Source organism: Phyllopteryx taeniolatus, chromosome 10 (genome assembly GCF_024500385.1).
Source record: "Phyllopteryx taeniolatus isolate TA_2022b chromosome 10, UOR_Ptae_1.2, whole genome shotgun sequence".
Classification (NCBI taxonomy): Eukaryota; Metazoa; Chordata; class Actinopteri; order Syngnathiformes; family Syngnathidae; genus Phyllopteryx; species Phyllopteryx taeniolatus.
In genome coordinates, this window is record NC_084511.1 from 11,625,486 (window position 1) to 11,648,024 (window position 22,539).

At 40.9% G+C, this 22,539-nt stretch overlaps 1 protein-coding gene across 4 annotated transcripts in view; it reads right to left on the reverse strand.

Moving 5' to 3' along the window:
- The window catches only part of elf1 (E74-like ETS transcription factor 1), a 68,758-nt gene that overhangs the window by 34,101 nt on the left and 12,118 nt on the right, over positions 1–22,539 (reverse strand). Inside the window, exons 1-2 of one of the 4 annotated variants that reach the window (XM_061786975.1) lie at positions 16,085–16,276; positions 15,391–15,486 (exon numbers count right to left, since the gene is read on the reverse strand). The exons of 1 other annotated variant lie outside the window; for it this stretch is intronic. The gene's annotated coding sequence lies outside the window, so the exon portion shown is untranslated. Of the gene's footprint in view, positions 1–15,390; positions 15,487–16,084; positions 16,364–22,539 lie in introns of those variants that run through there. 2 more of the 4 variants (XM_061786973.1, XM_061786979.1) reach the window with 2 other exon arrangements.

The following is a 22,539-nucleotide window of genomic DNA, read 5'->3' on the forward strand; positions in this document are numbered from 1 at the left end:
TGCGATGCTCTCTAAGTGCATCTCCAGAAGCTTAATGGCGTCTAGACAATAGCAGCGTGCGCATCAGAGCCTCGCGTCGGGGGCATTTGGGGCCGTGCGCTGTGCCAGGGCCAAAAAGACGAGAGGAATTTAATCTGATCTCCTGCAAACCTTGTACTTTTCCACTCCAGCTCAGAGAGACAAGGATGCGTGTTTTCTTTTTTCTGTGCCCAGCGATAAAGTGGCTGTTTAAAGTAAGATGAGGCCTCCGCAACACATTGAAAAATGTTATATATAAAACAAAGACCAGGTACAGTATGGATACAAACGGTAAAGCATAAGTAACACACACAAACTGACCAGCGTGTTAGGCAGTCTCAGGAAAACCAGTGCAGAACACCTACTTCCTGTCTGTTAAACCACACTCCGAGCAACATTTCTCTCTGTGTGCGGAAACATCTCGACTCGAACCTCCCCACCCCCGGTTTCCTTTGCAAATAGCACGTCACCCTTGTGTAGAATTCTAAAAAGCAAATCTGCAACACATTCAATATCCCATTAATAAATACCAACCACACACACACACACACACGCAGAACCAAAGAAAAAAACAACAACAGAGGATGAGCACATCTGCATTTGGCTGCAGCACTTTACAATATTAATAATGTAGAAAAAGTGCACTTACTAAATTAATGGTTAATTATTTTAATGGAAAAAATCCTATGGATAACTAAAACTGCAGCATTCAAAGCATAGTCACAAGATTGTTTTAAAACGTATGAAGCGAACAGCAGTCGATTTCTTTAAATGTAGGAAGGGGCCGTGTGTCACGAGGACAGGAAATTGCAGATAGCTCCTTCTCAAAAGCTCTCAAACGTTACACTGGGACATGCTGAGAGGCAGCATCTGGAGCTTGTCAGGAAAAGATCATCTTGTCATGCGGTCAGCAACCAAAAATGCTACTGGAAATGTGTAATTTTGAAAGAGCCACTTTTAAGGTAGAAGAAATGATTTGAATGATTACTAAGTAGTTCAATTCTGACATTTTGTAATGTAATCAATTAAAAACCTTACCTGTTATTTTGCAGTGTATTTCCTTGATTGACTGTGTGGAAAAGTACCAATGAATATTTCAATGAGGATGGGAGAATTTCTTTTTCGGAATGTGCTGAACTCCTGTCTCCTTGGCAGTGCTCTATTGTAATGCTACTCGGAGTTGTGCACTACTAAGATGAATTTTGAGCTGACAGATGTGTTGACGTCCTCTTTACACCATAGATTGTACGTACTGAAAATGTTGCAATTGGCTGGCATCCGGTGCAGGTTGTACCCCACCTCTGCCCCAAAGTAAGCAGGAACAGACTCCAGCATCCCCCGTGACCCTAATGAGAACAAGTGCTATAGAAAATGGATGGTTGGGCATTCTTACATTGTAAGATGAGGTATTATAGTTTAATTTATGTTTATATTTCTTAACATGCTTAGGGAAGTCGTCATGATAAAAATCTCCACATTTTAAAATGCAGAAAATACTTTTTTGCAGTATTTCCCTTACAAACTTGGGGGATCTTTGCTTATTACTGGAAAGCGATGATTTATTTTCATTTAATTTCTCAATCTAACAAGCCAACGATTCAATCAGATAGCTAGGATAGAGTGATTGTGAAATTTCAAAACTTTATGCAAAACGTGAACCGATAAACGACACACAAACCTTTGTTTTTTATTGAACAAATGTGTGTCAATATGAATTACTGGTTATATGGTGACTACTGTATATTTAAACCCTACGATTTCAAAAAGCGAGTGTGTGTGCGGCCTGCTGATCCCGTTTTTGCCGGCATATTTGAGATGCATCATCCTGTAGCTGCTGCTCTTGTTTTGGTGTGTGCCTGTGTGTGAGTGTGTGTGTGTGTGTGTGTGTGTGTGTGTGCGTGCGTGCGTGCGTGCGTGCGTGCGTGCGTGCGTGCGTACGTGTGTGCGTACGTGAGCAATTTGATGCCTGACCAGACATGGAAAGTGGTATTCTCTTCTATTTTTCACTTTTCATTCAGACAAATGTGTAAATCTAGCAGAATATCCAGAGCGAACTGATGAGAACAGAAGGCGAACAAGCAGTGTTGCGTGGTCAATGAAAGAGAGATTTCTCGTCAGTGTTTATCTTCAGATGTACACCTGTCAGCAGCGCACTCTCAACCGAACTTGAGTAAAAAAAAAACAAGATGAATTACATTCCTGATAGTTAACTCGACGCAAGCATGGAAATGTCAACGTCTAGTATGAACTTTGATGTCTTTTTGTGCACGCAAGTGGCTTGCTGGGAAAGCGAGGGCCGGGAAGCGGGTACAAGGCTGCTGCCGCTGCATACCGAGCAGGTCTGGACAGAGGTGCGCTGGTTGATGCGTCCACCCACAATGAGACACGCCGCAATGTGGAGCAAACACAACACGCCTTAACAGAGGAAAGATGCACGTGAACCTGTTCTCCTACCTTTCGGTCTTAATTATGGTCTATGTCTATAATGAGAATAATGTCAAATAGCAGTTAAAAGTTTTCATCCTTTCATTCGTTTTCTATAGTGCTGTCACAGGTGAGTTGGCGCCGGTTCAAGATGACCGGGGTACACCCTAGACTGTTCGCCAGCCAATCGCAGGGCCCTGACAGACCAACAAGCATTCACACTTTACATTCACACCTATGGGCAATTTAGTTAATTAATTTATGCATGGAACGAGCTCCTGAGTACCTGAAGAAAACCCTTGCAAACACGGGTAGAACAGCTTGAGTCTGGATTCTAATCTCAAACCTCAGAACTGTGAGGCAGACGTCTTTACCACGACGGCAACGTGCTGGCTTCTAAGTTTTTAGACATCCTCTAGATCAGGGATGGGCAACTGGCGGCCCGCGGGGCATACAGTCGGAGTGGCCCCTGGTTTGCTGTTCAGCAGTTTTGTGCCATCTTTGAATGGTAATTTTTATTCATAAGAGCCCTTTGCATTGAAACAAAAATTAATCACAGGACAGTATGTGGTTATTTTTTGATTGGTTCAAAACCTTTGCTGTTGAAGAGTAGATCTTTTATACAGTGGGTACAGACCCCCTTAAAATTTTCACTCTTTTTTAAATTGCAGCCATTTGCTAAAATCATTTAAGTTAATGTTTTTCCTCATTAATGTAAACACAGCACCCCATATTGACAGACAAAAACAGAATTGTTGAAATTTTTTCAGATTTATTAAAAAATAAAAACTGAAATATCACACACCTATAAGTATTCAGACCCTTTGCTCTGAAACTCATATATTTAACTCGGGTGCTGTCCATTTTTTCTGATCATCCTTAATATGGTTCTACACCTTCATTGGAGTCCAGCTGTGTTTGATTATACTGATTGGAATTGATGAGGAAAGCCACACACCTGTCTATATAAGACCTTACAGCTAGCAGTGCATGTCAGAGCAAATGAGAATCATGAGGTCAAAGGAACTGCCTGAAGAGCTCAGAGACAGAATTGTGGCAAGGCACAGATCTGGCCAAGGTTACATAAAAAAATTCTGCTGCACTTAAGGTTCCTAAAAGCACAGTGGCTTACATAATCCTGAAAAGGGAAGACGTTTGGGACGACCAGAACCCTTCCTAGAGCTGCCCGTTCCGGCCAAACTGAGCCATCGGGTTAGTAGAGCATTGGTGAGAGAGGTAAAGAAGAACCCAAAGATCACTGTGGCTGAGCTCGTGAGATGCAGTCGGGAGATGGGAGAAAGTTCTAGAAAGTCAACCATCAGTGGCTTTAGAATAACTCCGTGACTGATTTTGAATGGCGCAGCTGGAGCCCTGCCTTAAACCCAATTGAGCATCTCTGGAAAGACCTGAAAATGGCTGTCCACCAACGTTCACCATCCAACCTGACAGAACTGCAGAGGATCTGCAAGGCGGAATCGCAGAGGATCCCCAAATTCAGATGTGAAAAACTTCATCATCATTCCCAAAAAGACTTTTTTAATAAATCTGCAAAAATGTATTAAAATTATTCCGTTTTTTTTCTGTCAATATGGGGTGCTGTGTGTACATTAATGAGGGAAAAAAATGAAATTAAATTATTTTAACAAATGGCTGCAATATATCAAAGAGTGAAAAATTTAAGGGGGTCTGAATAGTGTGCACAGTGTACCCACTGTACATGCATTTGAGAATTAAATATATTAAGATACTGTGATGTACACTGGCTGAATAAAAAAAAAAAAAAAAAACATATGTACATATTTTGTCGTGGGTTTTCTCCGAGTTTTCTCCTCCCACATCCCAAAAACATGCGTGGTAGGTTGATTGAAGACACTAAATTGCCCGTAGATGTGAATGAAAGTGCAAAGGATTGTTTGTTTATACGTGCCCTGTGATTGGCTGGCGACCAGTTCAGGGTGTACCCCACCGCTCTCCTCTCGCCTGAAGATAGCTGGGATAGGCTCCAGCACGCCTGTGACCCTAATGAGCATGAGCGGTACGGAAAATGGATAGATGGATATGGTTAGGAAGTGTACGGTTCTATGTGGCTCCCTAATAGCGCTGATGAAAAATTGTGGCCCCCTCCAACATTTAAGTTGCCCATCTCTGTTCTAAATGAAACACAAATGTAATAAAATTTGACAAGGTTCCCGAAACAATCTCTGTTCATGTGGACAACTGTAAAATTTAGTGTAATATGCATGGCAAGCCAGTAGTTGGCGATGCCACTGCTTTTCCTCGACCGTCATGTAAAGAAATATCCAAAATTACACCGATTTCAAGTGTTTTCAGTTGCAAATGGTGCCGGGTCCTTATTTTAAATTTTAAAAAAACATACCTTAACCTAACTGTGAAAAGAAATGCAGAAAGAAAAGGATCCGAAAGATCAAGAATAATATTTTTTAAAATCAAGTGAATAATAAGAAATTACAGAACACTTAACATCTTTGTTCTGTCATCCAAGCCCTTGACTGCGGGGCCAATGCCAAGCACGCTACAGATACCCAAACCACAACCACACCACCACATGGGCAAATTCACCAAACAATCATGCATGTGCTGCTTATCAATAGCGAATCTGTGGATCCAACAAAAGTCAATGCTTCTTGTATGTGTGAGGTAAAATAGCCCAACTGAAACGTCGCAATGGGGCAAAATCAGAACAGCAGGCTCACAGACATCTTCAGAAATACCTGTAGGTACAGTAGGTAACTAATGATTTACTTGGTTGTTGAATTTCACACTTGATGGGTGGGCATGCGCTGCAGAGACCTTTTGAACTACTGTATTGGTATAGAAGCAAAGTGAAACAATGGAACTATTTTCCATAATATGAATAAATCCAAGTTAGCAGTTTCTAGAAGAATATCGCAGATAAGTTATCAGTAACATCAGATATCATAACATGTAGGCTGGTATTCTTCAGAATGTTCTCATCATGGTTATAATAGTTTTGGATTTTTCATGATAGTTAGTTTTTATTTCACTTTGACTTTTCTTTTTCCATTTCAGTTAGTTTTAATTAATTCTTAGAGCACGTTTGTTAGTTTTCATTAGTTTTTATATTTTTAAAAACACTGTTTCAGTTTAGTTTTTATTAGTTTCAGTATTAGTTTTAGTATTTTTTATTCAGGCTATTTGTCCAGTGTGAACTTAAAATAAATAAATAAAAAAAATCACAATAGGTATTGTGCAATAAAAACTCAACAAGAAAATACCATTTAAAAAAATATGTATTAACTTACTAACAGCTTCTGAGGTTAGATTGGATGCATCACAGCGCACAGTCAAACCATTCATGAGACACATGCTGTAGTGGGTCCTTTTGTATGTGTTTATATGTTTAACTTACAAAAAAAAAACGTGCCTGCGTGGGTTTTCTCCGGGCACTCCAGTTTCCTCCCACATCCCAAAAACATGCATTAATTGAAGACTCTAAATTGCCCGTAGGTGTGACTGTGCATGCGAATGGTTGTTTGTTTGTATGTGCCCTGCGATTGGCTGGCAACCAGTTCAGGGTGTACCCTGCCTCCTGCCCGATGATAGCTGGGATAGGCTCCAGCACACCCGCGACCCTAGTGAGGAGAAGTGGCTCAGAAAATGGATGGATGGATGGATGTTATTAGGCATGTTTTCCATCCCTTGTTGCTAAATAGTAAACTTCTCAAGTGAACTTCCAAATTTGTGACTGTTAGACAGACATAGATAGAAAGTAAGCTTGCTGTATCTTCAGAGAAAGGGCATCCAGTATGTTTTGTTGTTGTTGTTGTTGAGTCCATGATTACTGTGACAAAGCTTTTCAAGTTTTCCAAGTAGTCAAGTAGTGCTGTGAAAATGTCCTGTTGTTGTAGTAGTTCAATCACCTGCTGTGTCAGCAAGACAAACTCTTTTTCTGCTTTTGCCTTTTGTGGCAGGAAACAGTGGCGGTTTCACAGTAATTATACTTAGTTTTAGATAGTTTTGCAAACTAGTTAATTAACTTTAGTTAGTTAACGTTGTTTAAAAACATTCTCATTTAAAAAATTTTGTTTACAAAAATGTTTTTTCAATTATGTTTTAGTTATTTCATTCATTTTCGTTTACATTTAGTAGGCTTTCGTATGAAAAGCAATGCACTGCAGTAAGTAGAAAACAAAAAGGCAATATGCCCTGTAATTATACTTAGTTTTAGATAGTTTTGCAAACTAGTTAATTAACTTTAGTTAGTTAACGTTGTTTAAAAACATTCTCATTTAAAAAATTTTGTTTACAAAAATGTTTTTTCAATTATGTTTTAGTTATTTCATTCATTTTCGTTTACATTTAGTAGGCTTTCGTATGAAAAGCAATGCACTGCAGTAAGTAGAAAACAAAAAGGCAATATGCCCTGCCCCGAGCAATTCCAAATCGTTTCAAAGTCCTTAAAAAGGTTACATGAAGAAGGCAAATTGATTTAGGATTTTCAATCCATCCATTTTCAACACAATGGCTGGTGACCACTGACCAGTCAGGAGCAGGGCACCTAGCTTTTATAGGCAAACAAGCATTCACACTCACGTTCCCTTCCATGCATAATTTAGAATCCCTCGATGGACCTACCGTGAATGTTTTTGGAATGTGTGAGAAAGCCAGAGTGCTCAGAGAAAACCAACAAAAGCACAGGGAGAACATGCAAACTCCACAAAGAATTGTTCCAACTAAGGTTTTGACCCGGATCCCCTGACCGTGAGGCAGAAATGCTAATCACTATTCCACTATTCCAATCACATTCCTAAATCAGCTCTTGTTGCCTGACCCCCCCCCCCCCCCCCCCCCCCCCACTCATGGAGAGACAGTATGGCTTATCTGATTTCACACCATTTTGATATAGGTCACTGTGGTATTGGGTGTCGCTGGCCAATGTATTCGATCTAATCTTTAAGCCTGTAAAGCATAGCACTAAAGTGCTGCGCCACTACTTTGGCGCATACGTGAAAAGCGGAGGGAGGAGTGGAATGGGGGGTGCAACTGTGAAGTAACAAGTTACGAGGTCATGACGGTTAACTCATCCTTCCAACAATATTCAAAAAAAAAATTCTCTGTGTGAGTAATACTCGACAATGATCACAGTTCAATCAGTGACACCTCTTTGGAGAAGTGCAGGGACAGCGCGGGTCAATATTTGCCAAAGGTTTCATGAAGTACGCAGCTTTATGGAGCTCAGGTGACAATGGAGGATAATAAAGTTCCTGCTTGGAGACTAGTGTAACCACACATTGACACCGGTGTTAATATTTAACCGATTGCAATAATTACGTTTGATGAAGACACGTCCCTCACTTGGTGAAATGTCTTCATTATTAACAGTTGGCTTGTTTGGTAAACCTTGAATAATGAAGTGCCGACAGGGAGTCTTGTTCTGATAACAATCCCCTATGCAAAATACACAAAGGTAAACAAGGAGTGGCTGTTGCCCAGCGACCAACGGAGAGAGAGGCCTTACGAGAAGGACAAAGCAGGTGGGCTTCACTAAAGACCCCACGTCCATACAGTGTAATAGAACTTCTAAGTATAATGTATGCATTTGTAAAACAATTTAAACAAGCATAACATTCGTTTTCGACAACTACTTCTGTTGCCAGAAACCACTCGACAGAATCATGAGCTTCAGCATGCTCAAAAAAATAATAATTCAAAGCAGGGTAGTACCACTAGGTCATAATACCATCCTGATGATATTGAACTTATTTGTAGACATTTAAACATTTGAGGCAGGTATTTTAAGTTTTCCACAACAAGGGTTGCATAGTTCCTGGAAATTTCTAAACTTGTAAAACTTATTATTTCATGGGAAATATCAGGAATTTATGGGGGGGGGGGGGGGGGGGAATGATATTTAGACATATTGGACATTATCGGTTTAACACAGGGGTGTCAAACTCCATTTTAGGTCAGGGTTTGCAGTCACCCCAACTTGATCTCAAGTGGGTATCCTATACCAGTATTTTCGTGGCCGATCTATCCATACATTCACTGTACCGTTTATCCTCACTAGGGTCTCAGCTGACTTTGGAGCAGGGTACACCCTGAAACACTCATATTCACACCTACGGACAACTACTGAACTAGTGAGAGAGAAGCAGATGTGCTAACCAGTCTTCCACCGTGCCGCCCACAATTGGTATTCATTTTTTTCAGATTATGTAACTCTGGTTGGCAACAAAAATAAAAAAGAAGGAATTGGACAGCTCTGGAGAATAAACAAGGATATAGGCTAAAGGTAAACAAGGGCTTTGAATGTGCACCGCTAAAATAGGAGAATCACCACATACTCGCCTAGCACTATAGGACCGACGCAGAATTATTAAAGTTTCTGCTCAACAGGTACATTTCTTTTGATCTTGAATTGATTGTACATTCCAAAAGATTCAACATCAAACCGCTGCCAATGGCTTGTTTACTGTTCATACAATGCATGTCTAGAGCACGTTCACGTTTGTGAGGGTGGCTTGGGTCAGAGACGTGGGGGTGTGGTGAGGCTACATTCAAATATGCCGAGCTGCTTGAAAACTGCGAACGCTCCCTTTATATTTGCGAACAAAATGCTCGGAAAACGTGTTAATTTTTCAGTCATGGAAATTAAGTGAAAAGGTTTGTAAAAGTCATTGAAAAGTCATGGAAATCTATTGCTAATAAAGTGTACGAACGCTGGAACAATATTATGCACTGTTATACAAATATTTTGACATATTCGTTATTATTTAACATATCTGCTTGTGCTCCCAAACAACAGGTGGATAGCTAACTTTAACCTCTGCTTTAGCGAGCTAACCAACATTTCTGCGTATCAGAAGGTGAGTAGTGCTTGGTTTAGCGGTATAATACCAATATTATACCAAAGTTCTCTAATATTCACCAATATCCACCCCTGATCTAGACGAGTAGTATTTGAATGCTTTGGTTTAGTCTGATTTCAATCTGTCTCAGAAATCCTTTATCCATCCCTCCATCCATTTTCTGTACCTTACAAGGGAGACAACACTAAATGTTGAGGAAAAGGAGGGAGTATTTTAGTACAACTCAGCCACGCTTTAGTTGCCCAAACATGCAAAAAGCGACATTGGAGATCTAAGAATCAAGGGAATAGAGGCCAGGTTTCGTGGCATTATGAAATAATCAATCATTTTCACTGGATTAATAGACGATGTCAGTTCATGCACCTGAAAATGAAGTAATACACGCTGAGATGTTTGCAGCAGTCATTGTGAGCACAAACACTTTTCAATGTGGATCCATGAGGGAAATCATTTTACTCTTAATTAGTATGGAGGCACAAATACATTGATGGTTAACTTCTCTCACTGTGAAATGTTCACACACACACACACAAATATCCCTCTTACAGTCTGTTTGGAAACACGTTACCTGATGCAGGGTGGTTACCAGACAGCTATGCACTCAGTGTGTGTTTTAAACAGAACAGTGTTGACAAAGGATTTCAAAGGCCCTCAAAATTACAAATGGCGGGCAGAGGCACACACACAATGATTTATTTTTATTATTTTTTATTTTTTTAGCTTCTTCCCTTTGCTTTTATTTGACAAGCAGTAAACCTACAGGGCACTGCACACACACACACACACACACACACACGCGCACACACGCACATGACTTGACTGGGCACTGTTCGTTTACCAAAATACAGAACTTGGTAACATTGCCACAGGTTTATGACGTAGAAAAACACATACCCTATAATTATAATGATTCTATTCAGCAATGGCTGGGGGTGTCAACTACTCAACTGCAGAGTAGTAGGCATCTATTAGGTTATAAGGCATTTATTAGAGGTGAGGCCTTTATTTGTGCCCACATTTAAAATATTATCAATTGGGTCAGGTCATATTTTATAATAGCTATTAATTTATGCTTTATACATTGACAAAAAGGCAGCATGGTGGAGGACTGGTTCGCACATCTGCCTCACAGTTCTGAGGCTGTGGGTTCAAATCTGGGCTCCGGCCTCGCCTGTGTGGAGTTTGCATGTACTCCCCGTGCCTGTGTGGGTTTTCTCCAGCTACTCTGGTTTTCTCCCACATTCCAAAAACATGCATGGTAAATTGTCAGTAGGTGTGAATGTGAATGCGAATGGTTGTTTGTCTCTATGTGCCCTGCGATTGGCTGGTGCCTAGTTCAGGGTGTACCCCGCCTCTCGGGACAGGCGCCAGCAAACCTGCAAACCTGATGAGGATAAGCGGTACGGTAAAGAGGATGGATGCATGGATATTAATAATAATAAATAATGTACATTTTTAAAATACAGTAAATTCATACTGTAATACATTATATGTAAAAAAGAAACTCAAATAAAATACAAATAAAAACATTAGGATTTTCCCCCAAACAATTAAAAAAATTATGCAGTATGGATATAAAATGTCTAATTAAAGTGACAATTATTCATTCATTCATACATCTTCTGTTCCGTGCGTGCTGGAGCCCATCCCAGCTGACTCTGGGTGCGAGGAGGGATACACCCTGAACTGGTCGCCAGCCAATCCCAGGGCACATATAAACAAACAACCATTCGCACTCACTTTCACACCCACGGGCTTCAATTAAACCTACCATGCATGTTTTTGGGATGTGGGAGGAAACCGGAGTACCCGGAGAAAACCCACACAGGCACGGGGAGAACATGCAAACGCCACACAGGCGAGCCCGCATTTGAACACGGGTGTTTTTGGGATGTGGGAGGAAACCGGAGTACCCAGGGAAAACCCACACAGGCATGGGGAGAACATGCAAACGCCACACAGGCGAGCCCGCATTTGAACACGTGTGCTCAGAACTGTGAGGCAGACGTGCTAACCAGTTGATCATCGTGCCGCCTAGTGACAATTACATTTAACAAAAATAAGAAGGATAAGCGGAACGGAAGATGAATGAATGAAATAAGTGAGGAGAAGCGGCTCAGAAAATGGATGGATGGATGGATATAAGTCATGGTCACTGATGGTATAGTGGTACACTCCCCTGACTTTGGTGCGGGAAGCGTGGGTTCAGTTTCCACTCAGTGACCGTGTGAATGTGAGTGCGACTGGTTGTCCCTGTCTATATGTGCCCTGCAACTGACTGGCGGCCAGTTCAGGGTGTGGTCCGCCTTTCGCCCGAAGTCAGCTGGAATAGGCTCCAGCGCCCCGTGACCCTAACCAGGAAAAGCAGTGTTGAGAATGAATGGATGGATGAATATAGGTCAAGTCAAATGGCAGTTTGAATGACAAGTATTGAGAAAACATACAATCCGAAGTCATGTAGCGACCCAGATGATAAAAATGGACACACACATCAGTGGAATACGGGAAAGAAATTTCTGGGCAGTAAAACTCCATATGTTAATTCATCCAAGAACCTGTTTATGTGCCTCTGTAGGTGTTACTGTTTTGATTAGCAACAGCGTTTCAATGTCCTTGCGTGAACAACGACCTAGTGATTACTCACTGCAATAATCTTACAGTATCCGTCATAGCCAAGGAGATTACAGTTCCAGTGTAATTACATCAAATACATTACTATCTAAACCACTTATATTGGATCTCACTGTGCAGATGTTGCACACGCACAAACAAAAAAACAAAAAAAACAGTGTCGACATGACTTGCAAAGTCACATGTATTTATGTGCTATTATTGGACAATGCCTTTTAATTGGCCTCAGTAAATGAAAATAGTTGGTAACAATTAAAGCCATCAGCCAACATTCTCTTAACGTGACGGTATAACGTCTATAGGTGGGCAGCCATGTTGAGATGACTTTACAATCCCACAATATTGAGCCCTGACCGGCATGGTACCTTCCATAATCACAAGTGTGTGCATGTGTGTGTGTTATCAGAGGGTGTGAATTGACTCTCTTTTTTCCCCTCACTCTTTTTCTTTTTTTTTTTGGGTCAGGTGGGTGTTGTGAGTCAAATATCCGGCCTCTTTGCTGACAAACTACACACTATCTGATAACTGATGCACGTAACAACTTTGAGTTTAAGGAACAGAGTACAGGAAGTCCTCGAGTTACGACACACTCGACCTACGACGTTTCGACTTTACGGCGCCTGTGCCTCGTCCGCCATTTTGTCCCTGCACCATAGTGTTTCTGCTTAGCTAGTGCATAGTGCTTGTCTTTGTTTGTGCGGCGGGAGTATCTTTGCCTTTTTCGCCCTCCTTTTTTCACACTCTCAGCAGTAATAGTAAGTACAGCATCATATGTTTTTTTTTAATGTATTTTTGTTTCTTTATACGAAGTGTTAACCTTTCCTGCTACGGTCACCCGACAGTGGTCGGGAGACGCAGGCGTTAACTCCATTCTCTCGTTGCACAGTTGAGGTGGGTGGCAGCAAAAATAAAGGCACGAAGCAGCGATTTGCTGTTTTAATGGATTTATTAGCTCCTCTGCACTTTCAACGTCAACGGGTCCTCCGCTAATCGCTACTCTTCCCCGGTCGCCGTCACTACACTTGCTACTGTACATACTCGCACCGGCGCAAACTCCTTCCTCCTTCGCAGTCCCGTCTCACTCACACATCGACGCACACGCCCACACACACTGAGATTGCTGTCACAATCACGTGGGACAATACCCGTAACAGAAGTATTTCGCCGTAAATTTCGACTTTAACGGTGAAATCCAACTTATGCGGAAATTCGCGTTACGTCGGCAACGTAGGAACGGAACTCGTTTGTAAATCGAGAACTTCCTGTAGTTTAATCTAGGCTAGAATTGCACCACACCCTGTTCAGTTCAAAATTTAAAAAAAAATAACATTTTGAGGAGTAGAAGAAAAATTGTGTTTTTCAGGAGTGACCGGGACTGAGTGTAACTAGAAAAAAAACTCAGTGGTGAGGCTGCTTGTCCCAGCATGCTCTGAGTATGAGATAGTTGCAACATTAGCAGACGGTTGCTCAATGGATATTTTTTCTTTTTTAATATTTATCAAGGGTGGGCTGGAATGAACCAGGGCCCACATCTGGCCTAGAACACATCACTGTATCTACTACAGACACAAGCATACTGTACACACAAGTGCCTTGCTCAGTGAAGCCTTGGCAGTAGGCTATAGAGCAGGGGCGTATGTTACATAATAACGTCCCCCACCCGGATTTATTTTCCAAGAAGGCAACAGCAAGGAGTGACAACTTTTAACAGAGAGTGTGTGGAATGGAGAAAATTACATGGAAATAGTAATCAAATGCAAAAAAGTCTTTCCATCCAAATAGTGCTCCAACACATATTTTTTGCAACTGTTTTTGTAGAATTTTAACACCAAAAAGCAGACATTTGTTTTTATTGAATTTATATTATACCTTATTATATTTTGTACGTAATGTTAAAATTAAATGAGAAGTACCATTTATTATAAATTAATTGTATCTGAGAATTGTTTTTTCTATTACTAAAAATGGGACAATACATATATACAAAAACATTTATATTACAAAAATACACTTGATTGAAGAAATGCTTAAATCACATTTTTTTACATTAAAATGTAGGAATATTGATAACTACATTTAGAAGTTTAGTCCAGATTTCTATAGAATTTTACCCCAAAAATGGGACAATATTTTATTTTAATGTGTATCATTTTTTAACAGTTATAATTAATAGTTATTAATTTTGAATTCACAAAATTTCAAGCAAGATGTTTGCCTAATTAAAAAAATAAGAAGACAATTTATTTTAGTATTTATGATACCAAATATTTTATTATACAATGGTTTTATTTTCTATTTTATTTTATTACAATTCTTAGATTTTTTTTGAATTATTGTTAACTAAATTGAAAGCGCATTTGCATTGTTAACTGCAGAATAAAATCTCAAAACACCTTATAGTGAACACCTTTTCAAGAACAACAAGTACAATTCAGTTTGGATAAGGCCTCCTCCAAGATCCACCCATCCATTCTCAATACTTTTTATCCTGTTCAGGGTCGCTGTAGCCTATCCCAGCTGACTTCGGGCAAAAGGCGGACTACACCCTGAACTGGTCGCCAGTCAGTCGCAGGGCACATAAAGACACGGGCAACCATTAGCACTCACATTCACACCATCACTGAGTGGGAACTAAATCCACGCTGCCCGCACCAAAGTCAGGCGAGTGTACCACTACACCATCAGTGACTCCCTCCAAGATCTGTCAATCCTAATTTGTATACACACTTCTGCGCATGCCTTAATTTTGTCATTTTAATTTACTCAGAAATGTGAAAACATTTCAGAATTTTCAAATTGTCTCGCTCTCCTCTCCTGGGTTGGAAAACGTTTGCTTGTGGATCCTCCCTCCAATGTAATGGGTTCTTCTCTGTGGTTAAACAAAGTTTAAGTTAAACAAAAACTACATAAATCCTAACCTCTTTAGTGGAGGTAATTCAAATCCCTTTTGGACTGACACTAGCATAAACTGCATTCTTGCAAACTTTAACGTGTGCATATCCGAGCATGCTGGTACCCCACCCCGGCTCCTCTCTTAGCTGCCAAAGCCTCTGTCATGAAGTGCCTAATCATGTATTGACAGGCTTCAACATGCTTTAGTTCGAATTGAAGGAGGCACAGAGTGACCACTGCTGACCACGCCTTCACCTGATCATCAGCCTCCATAAACAGAGTGGGAGTAGTGAGCTGGTCCTCATTTCCAATGCAAACCAGTGACGTGAGAGGTGGGTGGGGGGGGGTCACACAGTGTGACTGGGTCAACATGCAAAGTTGGGCAAATTATTCATCCAAAAGAGTCATACACTAAAATGGAGAATTCCTCTTGGTGTGTTTATAGAACCAAACGACGTCAGGGAACCAAATCAAACCCCGAGTGCCAAACAAATGAGAACATCCTAAAGAGTGGGTGTGATTTTGCCAAAAGTGGCCTGTTTGAGAAGTCAGATCTCATGTTAAACGTTACCTCAGAGTGGGTTTCTGCTGAAACAGGAAGCTGCAACGTGCAAACGTGGAGCTCGAGATCTTCCACACAAAGCTCTAAAAGCTTAGGGGATGTAATCTGTTTGGGCACAAGAGGAACAAGACACCGCTGTTGATCCACCCAGTGAAGTGAAATCAAGATCGTCTTTTTTGTAACACTACAAGATGAACGACATTCTGCTCTGATGAACGTTTGCTTGGGAAGCCGCACATGACTAACTATTTGCAAAAGAGACAGTGGGGGCAAAAACAACACCAAAAAAACAGCAGTAAACTCGGTACGAGTGAAACTGAATCAAAAGTGACCCATTGTACAATATGTGATTACTATGCCATGATAAAAAATTTTTAAAAAAGTGTGTTTGGTTGGTTTGGAGGGCCTTGCAAAACTGTCAGCTCCCGCCCTCATTTCAACACACCATATAAGGCAATGAGCCAAAACCAGACCCAAGATCTTCAATCGTAGAATATTCAAATCGGAACCTACTAGTTGCCTTGACTTTAATAGTCGGAAGCATGAACTGTGCCAAAAAAATGTATCAATTTGACATCTGTAGGCAAAGGCCCTGAACTAAAGCCTCAATATGTCACTTTTTTTTTTTTTTTTTTGCATTGTAACAAACACTCTAATCTTCCATGCATTGAAGTCGATTCAAAGAGGGATAACTACCACTAACCTCAAATTAGCAGGTGTCCAGATCCATCGCGGAAAGTGTCAAAACAACCGTTGACATCGATGCAACCAATGAAAAAGTCAAAAACAAAAGGGTGAAACAAGGGGTTGGCGAGGTGGGGGGGAGGGGGGGAATAATCCAAAGAGAACCTTTAAAGCGACAGCTGAAGGTGCGCACAACCGACCAGAGACCCGCTCCACACCTTTCTCATGGCGAAAAACTGTAGGATGAGGCAAGAGAGGAGGGTTGGTTAAAAAAAATAATAATAAATTAAAAAAAAAAAAAAAAAAAAAAACAAGAAGAGACGGCGAATGTGTTGGAGGCAGAAAAAGGAGAAGTGTCGTGAAGCGAGCCGTCCTCTCCCTGTGAGTCACGCAGCCTCGACGCCATTGGTAGAGAGTGGCCCACAGGCAGGCGGCCTGCACCTGGCCAATCAGCGTGCGCTTAGGTGTGGGGCCCTTCAGGCAAATCAGCTCAGGTGCATTTTCTGGGATTGGATAGAGGTGAGGAGGAAAGGGGGATGGGAGGAACAAAGCCACAGGGCCGGGCTGCGAGAAAGACGATAGACGGGTTTCTCCTGCAGCGGAGGAGGCGAAGGTAAACACAGGTACGCACCCAGTGTAGACTTTGAACGGAGAAAAAAAGGGAGGCCTAAAATGAAGACTTCACAATGAAATGTGAGCCTTATTAGCCTTGTCACTGTGGGTAGTTTAACATCGGACATGTGGGGGAGTGCAGAACAAAAAAACAACAATTCATAAAACAACTACTGCCTGTAGGAGGCCCAAACAATGTAGCTAATAAGTCTTCCTCCCTTCACTTGAAGATGAACAGCTCACGTTCCATCACAAGACACGATGACATCATCTCAGGCTCAATTGAGATTCGGTGTCACTGTGCAACCAATGTCCCAAAGGTCAGGGAGTGTAACACAGGCCTGTTGACGGTACGTATGTCAAAAATAAAGTCAAAGACTCAGAAAATAGTCACAGTTATGGGGGGAAAAAAATGATTAAAAGAATAGTCAGAGAAAGAAGTTGTATTTGCAAGAAAAATTTTGATTTTTTTTTTTTTTTTTTTTATTAAAGTCACAATCTTTCCATCCATCCATCCATTTTCTACCGCTTATCCGAGGTCGGGTCGCGGGGGCAGTAGCTTTAGCAGGGAGGCCCAGACTTCCCTCTCCCCAGCCACTGCATCCAGCTCTTCCGGGAGGATCCCGAGGCATTCCCAGGCCAGCCGAAAGACATTGTCTCTCCAGCGTGTCCTGGGTCGTCCCCGGGGTCTCCTCCCGGTGGGACGTGCCCGGAACACCTCACCAGGGAGGCGTCCAGTACGCATCCGAATCAGATGCCCCAGCCACCTCATCTGGCCCCTCTCAATGTGGAGGAGCAGCGGCTCTACTCTGAGATCCTCCTTCTCACCCTATCTCTAAGGGAGAGCCCGGACACCCATCCATCCATTTTCTGAGTGACAGCAACCAAGTAGTCTCAAGACAGATCTCTGCCCTTCAGTGTCTGCCCATGTTCAACCTGCGGTCACAGAACATGAGCTATAGCTGTGAAGCTATAGCTATAGCACTATCATACAGTAGCTAATACTGTAGTGAGGCCTTGTGGTCTAAATAAATCCACATCCTTCCTTACATGTTAACTGCCATCTCACTGCATGACTACACAGGATTGTCTTACCTTCGACATGCTTAGATAATAACCACTACATCCCACAATGCACTGCAAAAGCCACCTTGCACTATTGGAAAGTCCCATTGCATTCTGGGATGTCCGCTACATCACATTATCGAGCTAGCGGTATCTGTAGTGAAATGCGTAATGTTAACAATGTTGTCAATATTATTCTTTTCATCATTTCAGAAATCTTTTCAGAAATCATCATTTAAAAAAAACATTTTAAGTTCGCTTGAGTTATATTTGTCTGATATTTACATTTGTTTGATGAGATTAAACATTAAAGTGGGAAACTATGCAAAAATCTAAGAATGTGAGAAGGGGGCCAATACTTTCTCACGGCACTGTACACCACAAAGACTCATAATACTATCACCAGGAAGAAGGTGGAACTCAGGCAGACATTGGATGGGTGAGCCCTGGCTAGAGACCATAAACTCATTAGTTAGCCGTCATAACTTATGCGAAGTTGTTTTGCTTTTTATTTATTTTTGGGTTTTTTTAACTTGTCTCTTTGTTTGTGACTGTGATCACCTATGTCAAATGTCTTTAGGCATTGATAAAAATATTAGACTATATAAATTTTATTTATAATTACTGCATTATTACAATAGTACAGAATGGTAGATTTCGCCAAACCCAACTGCATAGCTAGACTACAAACACAAACAACCTTCTCACGTTTCGCTATTACTGCAATTTCCTTAAATAAAAAAGTGACAACAATCAAATACACTTTTTACTAAGGAAAATTAAAAAAATAGTGTGGTGACAGTGAAATCGTCGGTAGTCCTATTAAGATTCCTGATAACAACATCGCTAGCAGTTTTAGCTTTCTTTAGAGCCATATTCTGGGATAATTTAGAACCCAAAAAAAAAAGATAGATGCAATGTGTGACGCATGGAGCCAGTGATGTTTGCGTAGCACGACAAAAAGCTATTTGTGCCTACACCAGGTATTCTTTAGATTAAAGTGGGAATAAAATCATATACTGCATTTGAGAAATAAGTTGTATATTTGAATTGTTGTTTATGGTAAACCACCATTTGCGGTTCGCCTATTCACTGATTTCGTTTTGACCTATCCTCTGTTATTCTCTGGAAAAGTTATATTTTCACTAATTTTGTGCTTTGGTCAAAGCAATAACCGTTTTGATTGATAAATTCATAGGAAACCCATTTTAATATGAGCAGAATAGTCATACAATTACAAAAATAATAAGTTGTCATTATGGAGGAAAAAAAGTCTATTTTATGAGGAGATGCATAGTTATGAAACAAAGTCGTTTGTACGAGGATAATGTCTTAATATGTTGAGAACAGTTATAGAATTACAGAGAGAGGGGTTGCAAAAAACAAGGTATGACAAAGTCGCTAAGGAAAGTAAGGAAAACTCTTAATACAGTATCATGGCAGTAGTAATAATAGAACTACACCATTAAGTGATGAGAAGTCATGGGATTATGACAAAGTCGCAACTAGAGAGTGAGAGACTGAATATTATAAGAACAGTCATTAATACCAGACTGCAATCGTAATCGGAGAATGGTGTCATAAAATTAGTAGAACAGGATACAGTGTTGATAGGTGCATGCAGTTGTGACCTGGTGAGAATACGCTGATGAGAAATGACATGTGAGCAAACAGGAAGCTGTGGTCTGTGGTGAGCGCCAAAGCCTCTTTACACACTTCTGTCTTTCCACCACCTTTATGTCAAGCTTCAACTGAAAGCTATAGGAGGACTATCAGGGTCTTCACTCACACTACATACCGTATACACTTGAAGTGGCACACCTGCACAATTTAACGAGATTCATTACACAAAGTGTATCAAACCGTGCAGTGGCCCAATTAATCACCGGGTGTGTCATCCACAAACAACTTGAACTGAACGTCTTCAATTTCTGCCTGATGAACGTTATTGTGAACGCGCTCATTCTGGCATCTGTGAACAGTTTTTGAACGACAGTTCATTTTTGTTTTAGAGTGCCAGGTTTGATTTGGGACTTCCAGCAGAAAATCCATCTGAATATACGATTTATGAGCCTTTATATGTCGGGGGATTTAACGGCGTATTTGGCAACCCATTCACTGCGGCCGCCATTCATGTTTACATTAGGCATTCAAGTCGCGGCTGCGTGAGTGTGTGGGGTGTGTTCAGGGACACCTTGTGAATGGGAGTGAATGTGTTATTTGGTTCTTCTGTAATACATAATTGTAAAAAATTAATATTAGGAAAATGTGTATTTGTATCACAATACTTTAGCTAAAACATATGATCACATTGTAATGATATGGAATTTATTGTTATTGCAAATATTTTTTAACATGGTCAGTCAAAGCTGCGAGGAATGCAAAGTAATCAATGTCCGAGAATGAATGTGACTTTTACCGTCATTGCTGTCATACTGTCGCAGACTGCGCAGCGTAACAATAAAAGCGTCAAGTGTCTGTGGTGTACTGAAGCGACAGTGATGTGGAGCTATATTAACTGGTGGCTTGTCGCACATGCAACTCACAGCAGCACTACAGTATGAGCAGCATCACTCACTCTGCCTCCACAAATGATTTGATCCTCCTTACAGCCTTAGTTTCCTACCTCGGATTGTGTTTGTGTTGGCACATTAACGAATACAGTCCTTTTTTTTGTTTTTTTTTTAATTCCGCATTTTAAAAAAGGGCGGCACGGTGGCCGACTGGTTAGAGCGTCAGCCTCACAGTTCTGAGGTGCGGGGTTCAATCCCCGTCCCCGCCTGTGTGGAGTTTGCATGTTCTCCCCGTGCCTGCGTGGGTTTTCTCCGGGCACTCCGGTTTCCTCCCACATCCCAAAAAACATGCATGAATTGGAGACTCTAAATTGCCCGTAGGCATGACTGTGAGTGCGAATGGTTGTTTGTTCCTATGTGCCCTGCGATTGGCTGGCAACCAGTTCAGGGTGTACCCCGCCTCATGCCCGATGACAGCTGGGATAGGCTCCAGCACGCCCGCGACCCTAGTGAGGAGAAGCGGCTCAGAAAATGGATGGATGGATGGATTTTAAAAAAGACCATTCATGCAACAAGTTATTCCTCATATTTTTGAGACTGTAGGGTGAAAGCTGCAGCTGGCTACTAGTGTGGACTGACTGGATGGTAAAAATGTATTTGGAGCATAATAGCATGTCAGCAACATATTGAGGGGGGTAAAAGAACCACGAACTGGTTAATTTTTGTAAATGTGAACGTTGTTCAACAGATTGAATTATGAACTTTGAACTGAGGGAGTTCATTTTAAAAGTGTAGTCGGCCTCCCTCGTTGTGCCGCAACACACCAGGCAGCACTGAGATGTAGCGAATGAGATGCAGCATAATTAAGAGCAAGAAGAAGAGGCAGAGTGAGTCCCAAACTAAGCTCCAGTAATAGTCGTTGTTCCCACAGAGAAGAGAAGATACCGTATATTCCTGTGAGTAATGAATGCTCTATTTTTTAAAGTAGCAGTTGTTTGAAGGTTTAAACATGACCGTAACATCTATGCCAATTTCTATTCTATCTCAGCATTAAGCTAACAGACTTTCTTCAGAGCCTTGAGTCTTTTTTTCTTTTCCTCAAAGTGATGCTATCCAATAGTCTCCCATTTCTTGAAAGTGAGAGTGTGAAAACTGGAAAGTAATACTTAAAAAAAAAAGACTTTTTAGAATAAAGGCGTCTTTTTCTAAGAAAAAAAGGGCGTAATTTCACAAGAATAAAGTTATATTTTTTAATCTCACTTGTTAAAATATTACTTACTTCCTCTGTCAAACTTTAATATGAGAACATACAAATGTATCTTTTAAAAATATGACTTAATTCTGATAACATAGAACCTTGTCTCTAAAAAAAAATAATTTGTTAATTATTGTCACTTTAAGAATTTTCTTCTTGAAAATGGCCTCTTTTTTTTTTTATCATATGGCATGTTTAATTGCTGTCAGGATTATGAGGCATATTATGAGGGACCTAAAAAGCTTGAGAACCTTAATATATCGTATACATGTGACTGACATATGCGTTGTTGCCCAAGTGTGTCCCATTACTTTGATTATTCAAACAAAATAGAGTTACATGGGCCTGGCCTGTGGAGACTACATTTATACTAGTTAGAAGTGTAACCAACATGAAAACCAGAGAGTGACGGTGTGTGTGTGTGGGGGGGGCAGTTGCAAAGCTGAGTGACTATGGCAATGTAATCAGAGCCATTTCTCAAACATTGCTCATATCCAATACAAACATTTAATAGACCACTGGAGTAACAGGAAACAGATAAACAAGAGCAGTTGATGACAAATGAACTTTATGAGAGCTTTAGGGAGACACCGTAAAACAACTCTTCATGGCATCAGCAACAACCTCTTGAGGGCAAGAGAATCAACAAAAGTACAAATGTTAAATAGGGTCTTCAAACTTTGAGAAATTAGTCTTCCATGTCAGTTTAGAAGAAGAGGAGCAAGAATCCTGTTCATTTTAAGTGCTAACTTGTCCAAGACCATTGACGTAGCTGGTGGAGTCACATCAGTCGTACATACTGTACATGCACGCTCCGTGTTGTTTTACTTACAGTCATTTGTTTTTGTCGTTCTCTTATGTAGGCAGAGGACAGTATTAGGGGGAACTACAGTGACAGTGAAGTTGCGAGTGCCTAACGTGACTCACTCAACAAAGTGAAGTCTACCTCCTCATGTGTGTATTTCCCCAAATGATTTCAAAATAGGAAGCAAGCGTTTCAACACTTCAGTGACTCAACAAGGTCGTTTG